The sequence below is a fragment of the Amblyomma maculatum genome, chromosome 4, assembly GCF_055883805.1.
Source record: "Amblyomma maculatum isolate TAMU_Amacu chromosome 4, ASM5588380v1, whole genome shotgun sequence".
NCBI classification, from domain to species: Eukaryota; Metazoa; Arthropoda; class Arachnida; order Ixodida; family Ixodidae; genus Amblyomma; species Amblyomma maculatum.
Genome location: NC_139347.1, coordinates 16,720,472 through 16,735,085, shown reverse-complemented (window position 1 = coordinate 16,735,085; position 14,614 = coordinate 16,720,472). Strand labels below are relative to the sequence as shown.

The following is a 14,614-nucleotide window of genomic DNA, read 5'->3' as shown; positions in this document are numbered from 1 at the left end:
CTTAGCGAGCATGTGTAAGAGTTCAACTGAGCTACGACAGCAATAACAATAATTATAACAAAAACAATAAATAATTCACCCATTCCTTGTGCGCAACGCCCAAGCTTTTATGCCTAATATGCCTGCACCGAAATGAACTTGAAACGAACTGAACGGTATCGGCGTCATCTGAAACTGGTCACGTGCAGTATGCATGTGCTTGCAACAAAAAAAAAAGTGTCCCTTTTTTTCGATTAATACGGAATGCAGGCACATAAATACTTTAAAAGGGCTATTTTTTCAACTTTGCTATATATCTGTGTATTTTCACTGGGCTGGACTTCGATGTAGCGTAAACCAAGTCAGCCGTGTTACACAAACCACCCCTCTTTACACTCCACGATAGTACGTATTGTTTCCATGGCTTAAAATTAGGTTGAACTTGAGAAAAAAAGAGAGAGATATCAATAAACGTGCCGTACCTACGCCGCCGAAGGCGCAACGTACTTGTTCTTGCTACAGTGGTAGCCCGCATGACGTCTAAGCAGTACCTACAGTAAAACGAGTGAGGAGCGAGAATGTCGAAATCAAAAATATATAGCGAACAGAAGAGAATAGGCTACGTGCAGTTTGTTCTTTACAGAGCTTCGCGCTAGGTGTACGCAAAAAAAAAAAATAAATAAAAGTGTATTTAACGTTATTTCCGCTAAAATATAACCAAATCGGAAGCCACAGCTTCTACTCACACCATGCTAACCAGTGACGTATGCGAAACGTGGGAGACTAAAGGGCGTGAAGTTAAGCTGTTCAAACTGATAATCGAAGTCACCGAGGTTAAAAGTACCAAGTGACAGTATTTTATGTGAGGAGCAGTACTGGAGAGGCTTTCGACAGAGAAAAATGCCGTCTGCCGTGGAAAGACAACAACTAAGGTTTAAAAAAAAAAACACCAGTAGGCACAAAAATCACAGTTTTCGAGTCCCATCTACTTTAGACGACGCGTTACGTAGCTTGTCGGGCTAATTTGAGTTGTTCATGACGCATCGCTTTATTATCCAATTTTTCAATTTAGCATTAAATATTTACGGTTCCGCCAACTTCAAAGGGAGGAGTCGTATTTGTCTGCTGTCGCACTGCACATTATTATCGACAACCTGTGCGCATGTTTTCATCCAGAAAACGCAGCCCTAACCCGTCTCACACAGTTCGCACGCTACAGGTTCGCCATGCAAATGCGCTTGTTGTTGTCTGAATTACAAAAAAACAAACAAACAGCGGGAGTCGAAACAAAGAGAACATAACGAACAAACTGGTACTGGAACCTAGCCTTGACGAGATGTTTTATTTGGGGGAGGGGGGGGGGGGGGGGGGGGAGGGGTAATTGCTTACGCCATGGAGGAATGAGCACGTGAGTTTTATTTATTTTCTTTTTTGCCTGAAGCGTCCCGCAGGAACAACTCACGACTGTTTGCTTTCACTTTTTGATAAAATGCAACTCTTTGCTGCCTTTGCACGCGCTTTCCAATTCACCCTCCTGTGCTCACAGTGAGATGAACAAGCGAACCTCAAAAACTTTTGGATAGCATTGTATAATAATGTGACAAAAAAAAAGAAAAAAAAAACATTGTTCAAATCGACTGTCCTAAGTGCATGTTGGAGTCTGTTGTTTGTTTTTCGCTGCGTGTGCATTGTTTGCTTATTCTGGTTCATTTCCACCCCTGTTATGCAACGTATTCTGCTGTGAATACCTTTGAGGTAAATAAAACAAAATTCAAGGATGTTTCCTCCAGAATGTTTATTTCAACCCGAGCATTGTCTCGACGTTTTGTGCAATAGCATGGTCGCCTGCATCTTAAGAGGTCATGACACCAAATTTGGAATATAAACTGTTCACTGCATCATCCAAATGTGCTAAGCAACTAAACCTCAAAGTTGAAGCTCCATTGGAGCTATGCAGATATATCTTTAAAAAAAAAAGAGATAATTTTAAAAAAATTAATATTTTCATTTCTTCGTGAACAGCTTGCTGATGTGGCCACCAGAGTAGCCGGTGACGACATAAACCGACGCCGCGTCGTCTGCTGCATGTTCTGTGCACGAGCAGTGTCAACAGCGGTTGCGCTATTCTAGAAATAACGGCTTGAGGGGCTAGCTGGTGCTGCATAATACCCAGAAATGTGGCGCAACAAACACAAACACAAGCGAAGAGACACAACACACGCGCACACTACCAACTGTAATATGGATCTGAACACACTTCCTCTTCACCACTCCTCTTCTCCTACACTCAAGTACGTCTTCTCATCATCCTCTTCTTTGCCAAGGGGATAGTGGCACTTTCTTCCCCGCAGATTTATGCAGTCATCAGTTCAGTCGTTCAGTCATGTCCTCCGGATTCCTGCGGAAAGCGCCAATTTAGTTTGCACTGATGCAGAGAGAACAGTTGCAGTTTGCGTTGAGGAGACACGAGTCATGGGATCAACCACAGATGTTGGCATAAATAGGCGGTCTCCTATTCCTGAGCTGGAGGTGGGCGGCTCGGGCATGCCGATGCAAAATTCTGGCAATGATGAACTGTGCAGGCCGAACCTTGCAAAGCAGCTGAACGTGCTCGCGAAGTCAATGACGCAAATGCGCACAGACTTGAATTGCTTGGCCGGCATGAACGCCGAGCCTTTATTGCCGACTTGGCTGAGAGCCTATGGGGCTGAAACGTGGAGGCTAACCAAGAGAGTTCTACTTAAGTTGAGGACAACCCAGAGGGTTATGGAACGAAAAATGGTAGGGGTAACATTAAGAGATAGGAAGCGTGCAGAGTGGGTCAGAAAAATAACTCAGGTTACCGACATTCTAGTGGAAATTAAGAAGAAGAAATGGACATGGGCAGGACATGTAGTGCGAAGAGAGGATAATCGATGGTCGCTTATGGTAACAAACTGGATTCCAAGGGAAGGAAAGCGTAGCAGGGGGCGGCAGAAAGTTAGGTGGGCGGATGAGGTTAAGAAGTTCGCAGGGGTCAAGTGGATGCAGCTAGCACAGAACCGGGTTAAGTGGAGAAATATGGCAGAGGCCTTCGCCCTGCAGTCGGTATAGTCAAGCTGATGAAGATGATGGCTGAGAGCGTGGCAGGCAGGCTGCGTCCACAGCGGCATAGTTCAAGCAGGGACAGCAAAACCAGTAGCGGTATCCGAGGACACAGCAGCACAGCTGGGTAGGCGAGCCGATTCCGAGCAGGAATGTTTGAGTTCGAGCGATTCTAAGATGAGCTTCGTGGTGGAAGAATGCAGTACCAGCGGTGACGAGATATATCGCGCCCCAGGCTGTGGGCAGCAAAGCAACAGCGCCGCAGTTTGAACTGAAGGATGACCTGGCCTTGGCACCCACGTGCCGACATGCGTGGCAAGCAGATCGCAAAGTTAGAGGCTCCTGAGAATGAACTGCGTGAGCTAGTCATGACAGTTCTAGAAAAACACTTTGCTTATGTCGTCGGTCAGGCTTTCGTGGATGTTTGCTGGCAGTATGCGCAATCGGCTAGCGTCTTTTGCGATTCAGGAGAGCGACAAAGCCAAGAAGCAGGACACATACCTTGCACACTGCAGCATGTCTGTGCCACGGGGCAGTCAAGGAGGTGTTGGACCCCGGCGGGTTTCACTCAACCCTAAATGTTCACAGTTTTCACCCACTCTGCCATCGATCGTTTGTGACAAGAGGAAAGGTTCCCTATCAATCAACCACGCGCGGAGACAGTGAATGAGAGTGGCGAACATGAACTATCATTCCAAGAGACTGTGAACAGAGACTGGACAGTTATTCCTGTGCGGGACGTAAGTTTTTCGTGTTTTATATACGTACTTCGAGGAGTGTTTGTTCACTGCGTAATGGGGAACATTTGTACATTTGTACAAGTGTTGCTGAGAAAGATGGAATCTCGAGCCGTTTCGAGCCGTCGTGTGGTCCCGGCGGAGGCCACGCTTGACCTTGAGCAGCCGAGGAGGATGAGGAGCAGAAGAAGAAGGCTGGTAACTTACGCTTTCGCGTCATACTCTTCAAGGATGAGCTTAAGTGTCCCCAATAATGATAGGGCGTGATAGGGGAATAATGTAGCAGGAAAAAGAAGCTTCCGCCATTGCTATCGCAATCTGACTAAGGTTAACCAGATTTAAACCACAACTAATTTTTCTAGTGCAGGGGAAGAAAGACTGCGATACGCGGTGATGGGCTTCATTGCAATTCGCACTGGTGGCGTGGGACTTCGTTGTGGACACTTCGTCCCGTCGGACTTCAAGTGCTTTGAGTATCTAAAACTTCGTGGGCATTTTTTTTTGTTTTTGTCTTTTTTTTTTTTTTTTTTGCTTGACCGCGTGCGGTTGATGGCGCGGTCTTCCCATTCAAAAGGGTAGCTAGTGTCACTCCTACCGTCACCATCAGCGCCTGAAAGAAACCCACACAAATGGCTGAGCCTCATAGGAAGCTGGAATTGAAAGGAATGGGACCAAAGAAATGAAGCCATTTGAGAGTTTTTTAGCGAGCTCCTTTAATCAGGAGAAGTGCATATACAGTGATTGGCTCGTAGGCCAAATGTTGTTTCAGCACAAATGAACTGGCGATCGCAGCCAGTGACGGCACATCGTACAGGCCAATCACAGTGACCCTATAGTACTGTACATGGTCTTCGCCCAAGTGATAGATCGTCGGATTCAAGCTTAGGCAGAACGGGAGGAAATCTTGGAAGGAATCTTGGAGGGAATCTTGGAACACCTTTCATGTGTTCGCCACCTTCAAAATCAAGCACTCCGAATTATTACTTTCAGCCCTTACCGTGCATCCGTTGTCAATTTTTATCGCACACTTAACATACTGCTATTGTCGCTACAGCTTAATTTCAGGTTGGCATCAATTATCTTTAAAACGCGTAATAATCATGTCGGTCTTAGTGGGTTTGAGTCCTCCAAGCTGTTTAACAATAATAACACCAGATTTGCTGAACATCATAATCCACTATTACCCAAAATCTGGACTAATTATGGCAAACAAACTGCCTTCCGAAATCAAATCACAGCGTACTTTTCATTCATTTCATCATTCTTTAAGGACTTACTTATTTTCTACCTTGTTTTGTTCCTCCGACTAAATATGTTTCTCTGGATCATAGGTTTCTGTGTTTACATTATTTCATTATTTTTTCAGCAAATTGCATTCTCAGATTTCAGCAATTAGTGCACTTTTGTTTCCAGTGATTGATTATTTAGAATTTTCTATACTGTTTGTAGTTTGCATTGTATTATATATTATTGTTAGTATTATAATTTGCTCTCTGCACGCCTGTATACTCTTTTCTTATAACTGCCTAGTATGTTACCCGCGAATTTTATTCATTTTGTCATAGGAGGTCCCCCGGACAGTTTTTTACTTCGGAACCTCCTTCTGTAATACTGATAACCATGTATACATGTATCTAACAATGAAAATAAATATGGAATGTGAAAATGTGAAATGAGTCCCAGAGCGATCTTCGCTCGTGGCGTCATCTGGAGGAAAATATGTTCGTGTTCACGCAGTGCGTTCTAATAGTTCACATAGAAGGACGTCAAATATGTGCAACGTTTCTCGATGTAGAAAAAGTACTAGAATTGACGATGCCCTACTTTGACGGAATCTGCTTGAAAAGGGTCTGCACCCGACGTTGGTGGAACAGCTGCGGGCGCTGTTCACAGTGGCGTCCGTGGTAAAGTAGCACGGGCTTCAATCAGAACCTGTCAGAGTAGAATTCTGCTTGAAACCGGGATGCCCTCTATCCCCACTTTCGTTCATGTTGATGCTGAGCGACTTGGATGCATGTGAAGAAGGGTTCGACTAGTCCTATATGATTGAAAGAGAGGTTAAGTCCCAGAACCCTCTGGCCCTTCTGTGTGAAGATATTACTAAACTAGTTACAGACTCAAAAGAGGGGCTGCAACAGCGTCTACAAGTGTTCCGCCCACGCGCCGGTCGTCTGAAACTGCAGTCCAGTGGCAGATAAGAGTGCAATAATGACCGAGGGTCCCCCAGGCAGCGAGGGATGGACAACCACTAAGGTCGCAGGCCACAGCCATCCCATCAGTGTCGCCACAACGATACCTGGGTATTCAGCTCACCTCAAGTTGAAATCACATCATCGCATGAGAAAAATTGACTCGCGAGAAAGCGCTGCGAGGCCCGATGGTATTGAAGACGCGTGCACTGTGGGCCTTCAATCGAACAGAAGTGGGTTGAGGGCCCATTGAAGGCAGTGAGAGTTCCTGGAGTCACTTTCGCCAGTGAGGTGATGAGCCTGTCGTCGGCTACCCGGGAGTTCAATGAGCGGCTGCGACGTGAAGTGGGAAGACAGGCTCTTGGCACGCACCGATAGACATGCAACGAGGCGGTACAATGGGACGTCAGGTGGCCTTCATTCGTGGCCCGGGAGGCAGCGGTGAAGCTTGGTTTTGAAACCTGCTCTTGGAACCTTGGTCAAGGGCGCTGGGTTAATCGGGTACAACACTACCTCGTGTACTCCGGACTGCCTTTAAGATGGAAGAAGAGAGTGCATTGACTAGCCGACTTTGTGCCCCCTAAAGGGCCCAAGCCTGAGCTGCGGCAAACTGCGTGAACTCGTTTAAGTGGCTTAGACAGAACAATGAAAGGCGACCGCTGAGAAGAAGCCGGCCCTCCACATGTATCGCGCTGGGAAGACGGAGATTAAGCAGGATCAGTTCTATGACAAATCCGTCAGAAGTTGGTTTTCCAAGCCCGCACGGGGACGCTACGTACATAGCTTTGGTCGGCGAAGTGCGGCCGACGAAATGCATACAGAACATACATGGTTTGTGCGGTGTGCCAGCAAGCAGAAGAAACCACAGAACGAGTTGTTCTGTTTTGTCCAATGTTCCAATCACAGCATACTCCGGAATCACTTTCGAACACACACTTGTATTCCCGCCTCAATGGCTGCACGATGGCGATTCGACTGCCGGGGACAAAACGTTGGTGGAAACAACCGTGAATGGTGAAAACAACAAAACGACGACTTATGTTGTGGAGAAAACTCTTCGTAAAGGTACCGTAGTAAAGGATAATACGATGGTCAAACGACGGCGGACATTGCGTGACGGACAAAGCTTTGTCACTTGAATTTTGGCTTCCGGGTCGTTGGTTTCGTTTGTGCAGCCGTTCCTGGCTGGTGTGCGGTTTCAACCTGCATTTCGTCAATAATAGCGCTCATATCGCTGGAAAAACGATGTTCTGTGTTGCCTCAAGCTGCGGCAATTCCTTTGGAATGGGATGCAGAATATTCTGAATGGCGTCGATTAATGAGCGGCAGAAACAGCGATATGCTTGCAGACCTCCGACGGCTAGCTCCACCGGCAACTCTAGGCTTTGCTTCTATCGTTTTGATAGCGGTAAGTGTTTTACTTTGTTGTGAAGGCTAGCGAATTTCGTAGTAGGTTTTCTCTCGTTCAGTACAGTACCAATTAAGTTATCGTTGGTCAACGTCAGCTATGCGCCGCAGCGGCTAGCGCATAGCCGATGTTGACAAAAGTTTTGCAAATATAAATGTGTATTCAGCCTACATCAGTACAGCGTGATTAGGCGTTACAAGCGTAAGATGCTACTCACTCCTGTGGGGGCATCGCGCAGCGGCCCCCTTGTCCGGGCAGGGCCCTCACTTCGAACACAAAAGCTCCCCAACTCCCCACTTGGGCCTGGTGGGGAGCCTACCGGAGGTACACGGAGGTGTTGAACGGATGATGGGCTGATGAGTTATGTGTGACACTGGGGCACGGCACTTCCGGGTGTCAATCCCCCTTCCAATCTGACAACGGCAGCAGTGAAATAATTTTTCGTTGGGAATTTGTGCTACATGCGAGCTCCTCGAATCAAGGCCTATATGCAGCAATATTGCTGCATATGCTATCAGCTTCTTCACGATGTAAGGTCTCGTTGCGTGACTGCAGGCCGCGGTGTCAACGAATGCTTTATGAGCACTTGTAAGATTTATACATTGTTATATGTGATAGCTTTTTCGCTAGTTTGATGCCCAATAATTAAATTGTTTCACCAGCAGATCAATCACTTTGATCCTGCTGCAAGTGTGGAGACATTACAAGGAAGGTATAATGTTACGATAAAATTTCCTGTTCGTGCGGACCCGAATATGGTGCAGTTAGGTTTATTCATGTTCTGTGTACGAAGAGATAGGGTTACAGACGAGAAGATCAAATTAGGAAGAGAAGAATCATTTACCAGCATTTTTTTAATGCTAGGATGTCAGACTCGCTTCACAAACGCGCGAATTAAAAAACATATGCCAACATTATACGGAACTTTTTCATCTATTATTGCAGTTTACATAGGAGAACTAACAGCTGAGATAAACGGTATAAAACCAAATTTTTGCTGTGTAGCCTCGGAGCCGAACATGCACATGAAAAATGATTCCATTTAGGTATATATCTTACATATGATTCATTGCACAGTACTGCACTCATTGTTTTCAGAATATTGCATACAATAAGTTTATGAGTCATTGTTTCTTGTTTCAAAGTTATTCTGCAGAGTCTTCAGAACAGCTGGAAACCGATTTCCGGCAGGCACAGCCTGCCTGATACATGTTCTGTTTGAGATACATCACTTCTCTCTTCACAATAGCAAGGCAGCAAGTTTTAGAAACAAAGAAAACACACTCCAAAAACGTGTTGTGATCTAATTAAATTATCACTGATATGGCAATTAGCTATTTCAAGAAGTGCAAATCGCCGCACGATAGGCAGAGGTCGGTCTAGCTTGTAGCTGTTGGGTCCATGAAGGTGGGAGTAGTAGTTGGTAATGCTATAAAACTGCTAGTTTTAAAAGCCTAGGAAAACACCTTTGTTCACACCTATTCCAGACTTTTTGTAATCACCACTGCCTCAGAAATGGTTATAACCAAAAATCAATAGTGCATATTCAAGCTGTGCCAAAGCGATATGCCAAAAGTTAAAATGGGCCGACTAGATGGTTCACCATTATGCCAAACTTTCTCAAAGTAAGTTGTAGCAAATGCTTAAATTAACTTGGATCAAGCTGCTGTGTGTGCTAGAAAAGCCGAAGCAAGACTTCTACCATTGTTGCAGTTTAGTATTTCTCGTTTACAGGTCTGTTTAAACTCTTTAATTTCTGTACGTTGTGCCATGCATTTTGTTGCAATTTGCTCTTTATCCCTCACTGGTCTTCTTTAGACTAATTTGTTTCATGCTATAAAAAATGTATTGTGAAACTTATGCTAAATTTCGCGAACAGACTACACTGGCTGAAATGGTCGCACTTACGCCTTTTCGCTCTTTTTTTTTTTTTTTCCAAGTATATTCCTTTGGTTGCACAGGATAATAATTCAAAGTTTCTAAGAATGCTCGGAGCATGTTGATTGAGTTCCCATGGTAAAAAGACGAGCTCAAAATTTTCCTTAGTGCACCTTTAAGGTTGCAGTATGCATTCTCATAGTATTTAGTTTAGCTTTCTGATCCATATGAATTATTAGATAAGCTCATTGTCACCGAGTCTTTTCACTTTTCATTCTCTGTGTCCCATCAGTCTTGTCGTGCACTGTTTTTCATTGAGAGGGTTGTGCAAGGAGATAGTATTGAGCAAGAAGGGAAGAATCTGTCAGGCTGCAACAGATTGCACAGAAGACAAAGAAGAGGCAATTCCTCTTTTTGTTGTTAATCACTGGTGCTTTTTTGTTTTCTTTTTTATTTGTCCTTCTTTGTAGTTTATTTTTCTGGGGTTCACTAAGCAACTGGCACAGTGCAACACATTCCAAAGTGTGTAGACCCATCAGCATCAAGGAAAGGGATTGTTTTTGGGATTTAAAGTTTACTATTGCAAAATAATGCAAGCATAATGTTTATCAACCCTGTGAAAAAATTGATTCTTTCCCCTGCTCCCTTGAAAATGTAAAAATGTGCAAGGAATGCACAAAGTGGCATTTAGTTCATTTTTAATACAGCAGGCAGCATCATGCTTCAACTTCACTCATGTAATCTTTAAGCATGAAGCCTCATGCTCTCAAAGCAGCACAGTTTTTCACCATGAGCTCTTCTTGCTTCCTTGATTAACATTAAAAATTGCTTCACTGACGGGATTTTTTGAAGCAGGAAAAGCTGCATTGAGCAATGGTTATGAATATAATGTGATCATAATTCCTAGGTCAATTTCATTCCTAGTGCAACATGACTTTCGCAGGGTGCAGGTTCAGAAAGTATTTAATTGTTTTGTTTACCTTGCTATTTTAAACCATGGTTTTGTAGGGTAACATTATTTCTGTGCAGTGTGTTTAATATTTGCATCTCATGGAATTGGCATACCTTACAAACAACAAATTAAAATATTGTGTGCAGTCAGCAGGTAAATGCCTCACTTATTTTTGTGGTACTGAGTGAAAGGACTGTGTAAAGGCCATCATCTCTGCGCTTTTTATGAAAGGTTAATTGTCGCCTGTAGGCATGCATGAAGCTGTTGCATGAACTGTTGTACGCATGAAGGTATGCAATGTGACTTCTGAATAATAAGGTGTTGGAACTGGCCATGGACCTTTTATAGCAGCTTTATTTGTAGCTGAAGAAAGTGCAATTTATTGCAGCAATTTCAAGTTTTCTGACAGGAAAAACGGCATTTTGTAGCAAACGTTCCAGCTTTTGTAGCAGAAAAAGAGTTACATTTCATAACAAAATTCGCCACCCCCCCCCCCCCCCCTTTTTTTTTTTTTTTGCAGCACAAAAGCCCCGCAATGGTGGTGCAGTGGTAAGGCGCCCGACTACTGTGCCGGAGTTCCCGGGTTCAATCCCGGCCGACGGTGGCTGCGTTTCGATGGGGACGAAGCTGGGGACGAAACGAAATGGCATACCTGTGCTGTGCAATGTCAGTGCATGTTAAAAATCCCCAGGTGGTCTAAATTACTCTGGAGCCCTCCACTACGGCCCCCTTTCACTCCCACCTTCCTCCCTTCTGGCGTAGGTGTCTGCAGAACAATTGGGACAGATACTGCGCCTTTTCTTTCCTATGAACTAATTATTATGATTATTATTGCCGCACAAAAAAGAAGGAGTTGTAGCGAAATTTCGGTTTTCGTAGCCAACAAGTTTAAATGTTCACTGTCATCACAGTGAAACAAAAAATCAAACTCCTACATCCAAAGTTTCATAGTAGCACCCTTAAAAAACTTGCAGCGAGCAAGAGTAAACAGACAAAAAGAATTGCTCAGCACGGTGTAATTTTTAATCAAGGTGAAAAAATCTATAGAAGATGCCAGAATTGTAAACTATAAACTCAAGCCTCCGCGCAGAATTTTCTTATTTGTTTTTCTTTGATGATTCTGAAGGGGCGCGAAGTTATATTGTTGGTGAAACATAATGAGACAGCTCAAGAAACAAATGAAAAGTTGGGGCTTGGGCTACAATCCAAGCGACATATTCCTAGCACATTACTTTGGAAAACCTCGAAAGCAGCACTACAAGAAGAATATAGCTCAGATGCTGCTTTCTTAGCAATGCGTAGCATGCTTAGTGCTCACTTATTCATTCCACTGTACCCAGTCCTATGGTGGGCGACAGTTAAATGAAAACAGCCATGCTTTCTGCTCAGCACATCAACAGTGCTTGACATATCTGCAGGGCTAAGCTTCGTGAGGTGAAGTTCCACGCAGAATTTTTCTTAACAGTTTAACTCTTTTACAAGGAGTGTTGGTCATATCAAGAGGTGTGTGAAATGTGCTTCACAAGAACACTGGCGGCTTCAGTTTCAGAAACCTTCAGAAAATTTTCCAAATAATGCTCGGCAGCTGTACTGTTTCTTGGGCGAGACGCGTCTCTGTCTTTTTTGCATTTCTGGCTTTGCCAAAATGAGCTAACTCCACAGCTGAATTTTATCGCTCATGCTGATGCAGTCCTATTGCATCAGTGGCATGAGCATTTATAACCATCCATCTATCCATCCAGCCAGCCATCATCAGCCAAACTATACCCACTGCAGGGGGAAACCTCTCCCATATTCCTCCAATCAACACGGCCCTGAGCTAGCTGCATACACTTGACTCCTGCAAACTTCTTAACCTCATCTACCCACCTAAATTTCTGCTACCCTCTGCTATGCTTTCCTTCCCACAGAATGCAATTTGTTACCCTTAGAGATCACTGGTTATCCTCTCTTTGCACTACATGTCCTGCCTGTGCCCATTTCTTCTTCTTGATTTCCACTCGCATGTTATTAAGTCGAGTTATTTCTCTGACCCGCTATGTACGCTTCCTATATCTTAACGTTGCACCTACCATTTTCCGTTCCATAGCTGTCTGTATTGTCCTCAACTCAAAGGCCAACAGAAACGAAATTTTATTTTGGCTGCATTGTGATCGGTAAGTCCTAAAATTAATCCAGAAGAAGGTTCATACAGGAATCTATTCCTGCAGTCAAATGCATTTCAAAGCTATGTAGCAGACGATGCATGCACCTGGCGGCATGTCGTGGAGTCGGGCAATTTACCTGATATGACATAGAAATGTGTGCTTGAGAAGCGTCCTCAACTTGGGCCCATTTTGTGTGAACAATCTGACGGCGTGTAATCAAGAGTTGAGGTTGAAGCATGGCTTGGTGGTGATAGGTTTGGTACAAAGCTGAAGTTTTTATAACTGAATAATTGATTGATTGATTGAAAACATTTTTATTTACAGAATCTTGTAGACCATGTTGGTGAGCCGCCTAGTCCAGCAGTCCACTGAATATTGCCGCTGCACTGGCCCTCCCCACCAGCCAATGTTGACGGTCAAGGTCATCGCTGAGCAGAATAGCTACCTCCCACTGCTCTTCTGGTGGGTTTGGAATTGGGTCAATTGTGGTATTGAATTGGCATGCCCACACCATGTCGTAGGGGCTAGCTACCTATCCACAGTGTGGGCATTGCGGAGAGTACAGTGTAGGGTACCACTGGTGTAACTTAGCAGGCATTGGGTATGTGTTTGTAGTCTCCTAACGGTGTTCTCTTCTAACTTAAGAAATTTTTCCCTACGATTACTGTGCTGAAAGAGTGTGCAGCTGTTAGGTGCACGAATGCCTGCGGCTTGCCAGAAACACACACGTCGAATGAATTTCAGAAGTACAGAAAACATAGGGCAAAACCAACTGTGGTCTATGTTGATGGTTGGCTTTCGTTTGCAGCGCTGTAAATTCATACGATTGATGCTCATGACTCCCATAACACCCGAATAAAATCCCTGCCCACAAACTTAGATTTCTGCAAGAAGCAACAAGCTTCAGCTGTCATTGCTTTGTAAAGTGTGCACCTCCGGGCGTCGTAAACACTTACATGGATGCAGAGCTAGTGCGGAAGCCCGCCCGATGTGCCGAGTGCTCAGTGACCCAAGACATTTGCGGGTGGGCCTCAAGCAAACTACTGTTTATTGTTCTATAGTGTATATATTTCTTTATTTTTACCTACCCTTTCCTTTCTCTCTATCGCTCACCTCTTTGATTTCCTCTACCCTTTCCTCGCTATTCCTTTATTTCCCCCGCCCCAGTTGATGTGCTTCAGATATCAGATAGCAGATACTGGGGCTGGCAAACATCTTTTCCTTTCTTTTGTATACAAATAAAATAACCACTACCACCACCACCACCAGTATGTTACAACTACAGTGCCCGAGGGCCTGATTGCACCCATTTCTGTGTCACATCTGGCTCTTAGTAGTGACTACCTTTTTTCCAGTTTTAGTTCAAGAAACGATGGTTTTTGTGAAACACTCGCTTTACGCATAGTTACGCATATTTTGCTTTTAGTGCTCTCTCGACATACCGCGAGAAAACGCTTCTATTATGGAGCAAAAAATTTCATTGCAGTTGGCATTTAAGTAGAGCCTTTTTCGTTAGCCTTCATGTTTCAGTCCCATAGGTGAGTGCAATTAAGATGCAATTGTTATATACTTTCCTCTTGATGATACCAAAGGTGCTAGTCATAATCTGTGAATGCTTGCCAAATGCACTCTAGCTCAATCTAATTCTAGTTATTTCCTAATCGTGGTCGAGATCTGCAGTTTACTTGTCCTATAAGCAGACATCGCCTACCAGATCCACTGCTTCGCTACCTATTGTAAACTGCTGTCTCTTTTCAAGGCTATTGAACATTACCCTAGTCTTTTACATATTAATTTTTGGCGAACTTTCTGCTTTTCTTGTCTAGGTCATCATTCTTCGTAATTCATCCGCTGAGTTACTTAGCAAGGCATTGGCATCAATAAACCACAGATTGCTGAGTACTAAGATATTCTCCGTCAACCCTGATTCCTAACTGCTCCTATTCCACGTCTCTGAAGACTTCCTTCAAGCAAGGTGTAAATAGCACAGGGGAGATGGTGTCTGCCTGCCTATCACCTTTCTTTATGGGAATTTACACTTTCAGCCACTGTAGATATCTTCCAGTACTTTCACATATGGCTCGTCTACACCCCGATTTCACAATGCCTGCATGACTGCTGAGGTTTCGACTAAGTCAAATGCTTTCTCATAACCAATTAACGCTATGTAGAGGGGCTGGTTATATTCTGAGAGTTTTTTTATAACTTGGTTTTTAGCATGGATATGATTGATTGTATAG

General features: G+C 44.1%; 1 long non-coding RNA gene across 1 annotated transcript; it reads left to right on the top strand.

The window, feature by feature from the left end:
- Positions 1-7,153: 7,153 nt before the first annotated feature.
- LOC146190341 (uncharacterized) lies at positions 7,154-12,814 on the top strand. Its single transcript, XR_014706312.1, has 3 exons — positions 7,154-7,397; positions 10,748-10,985; positions 12,699-12,814. It is a non-coding gene; the product is annotated as an uncharacterized LOC146190341 (long non-coding RNA).
- The last annotated feature ends 1,800 nt before the right edge of the window (positions 12,815-14,614 follow it).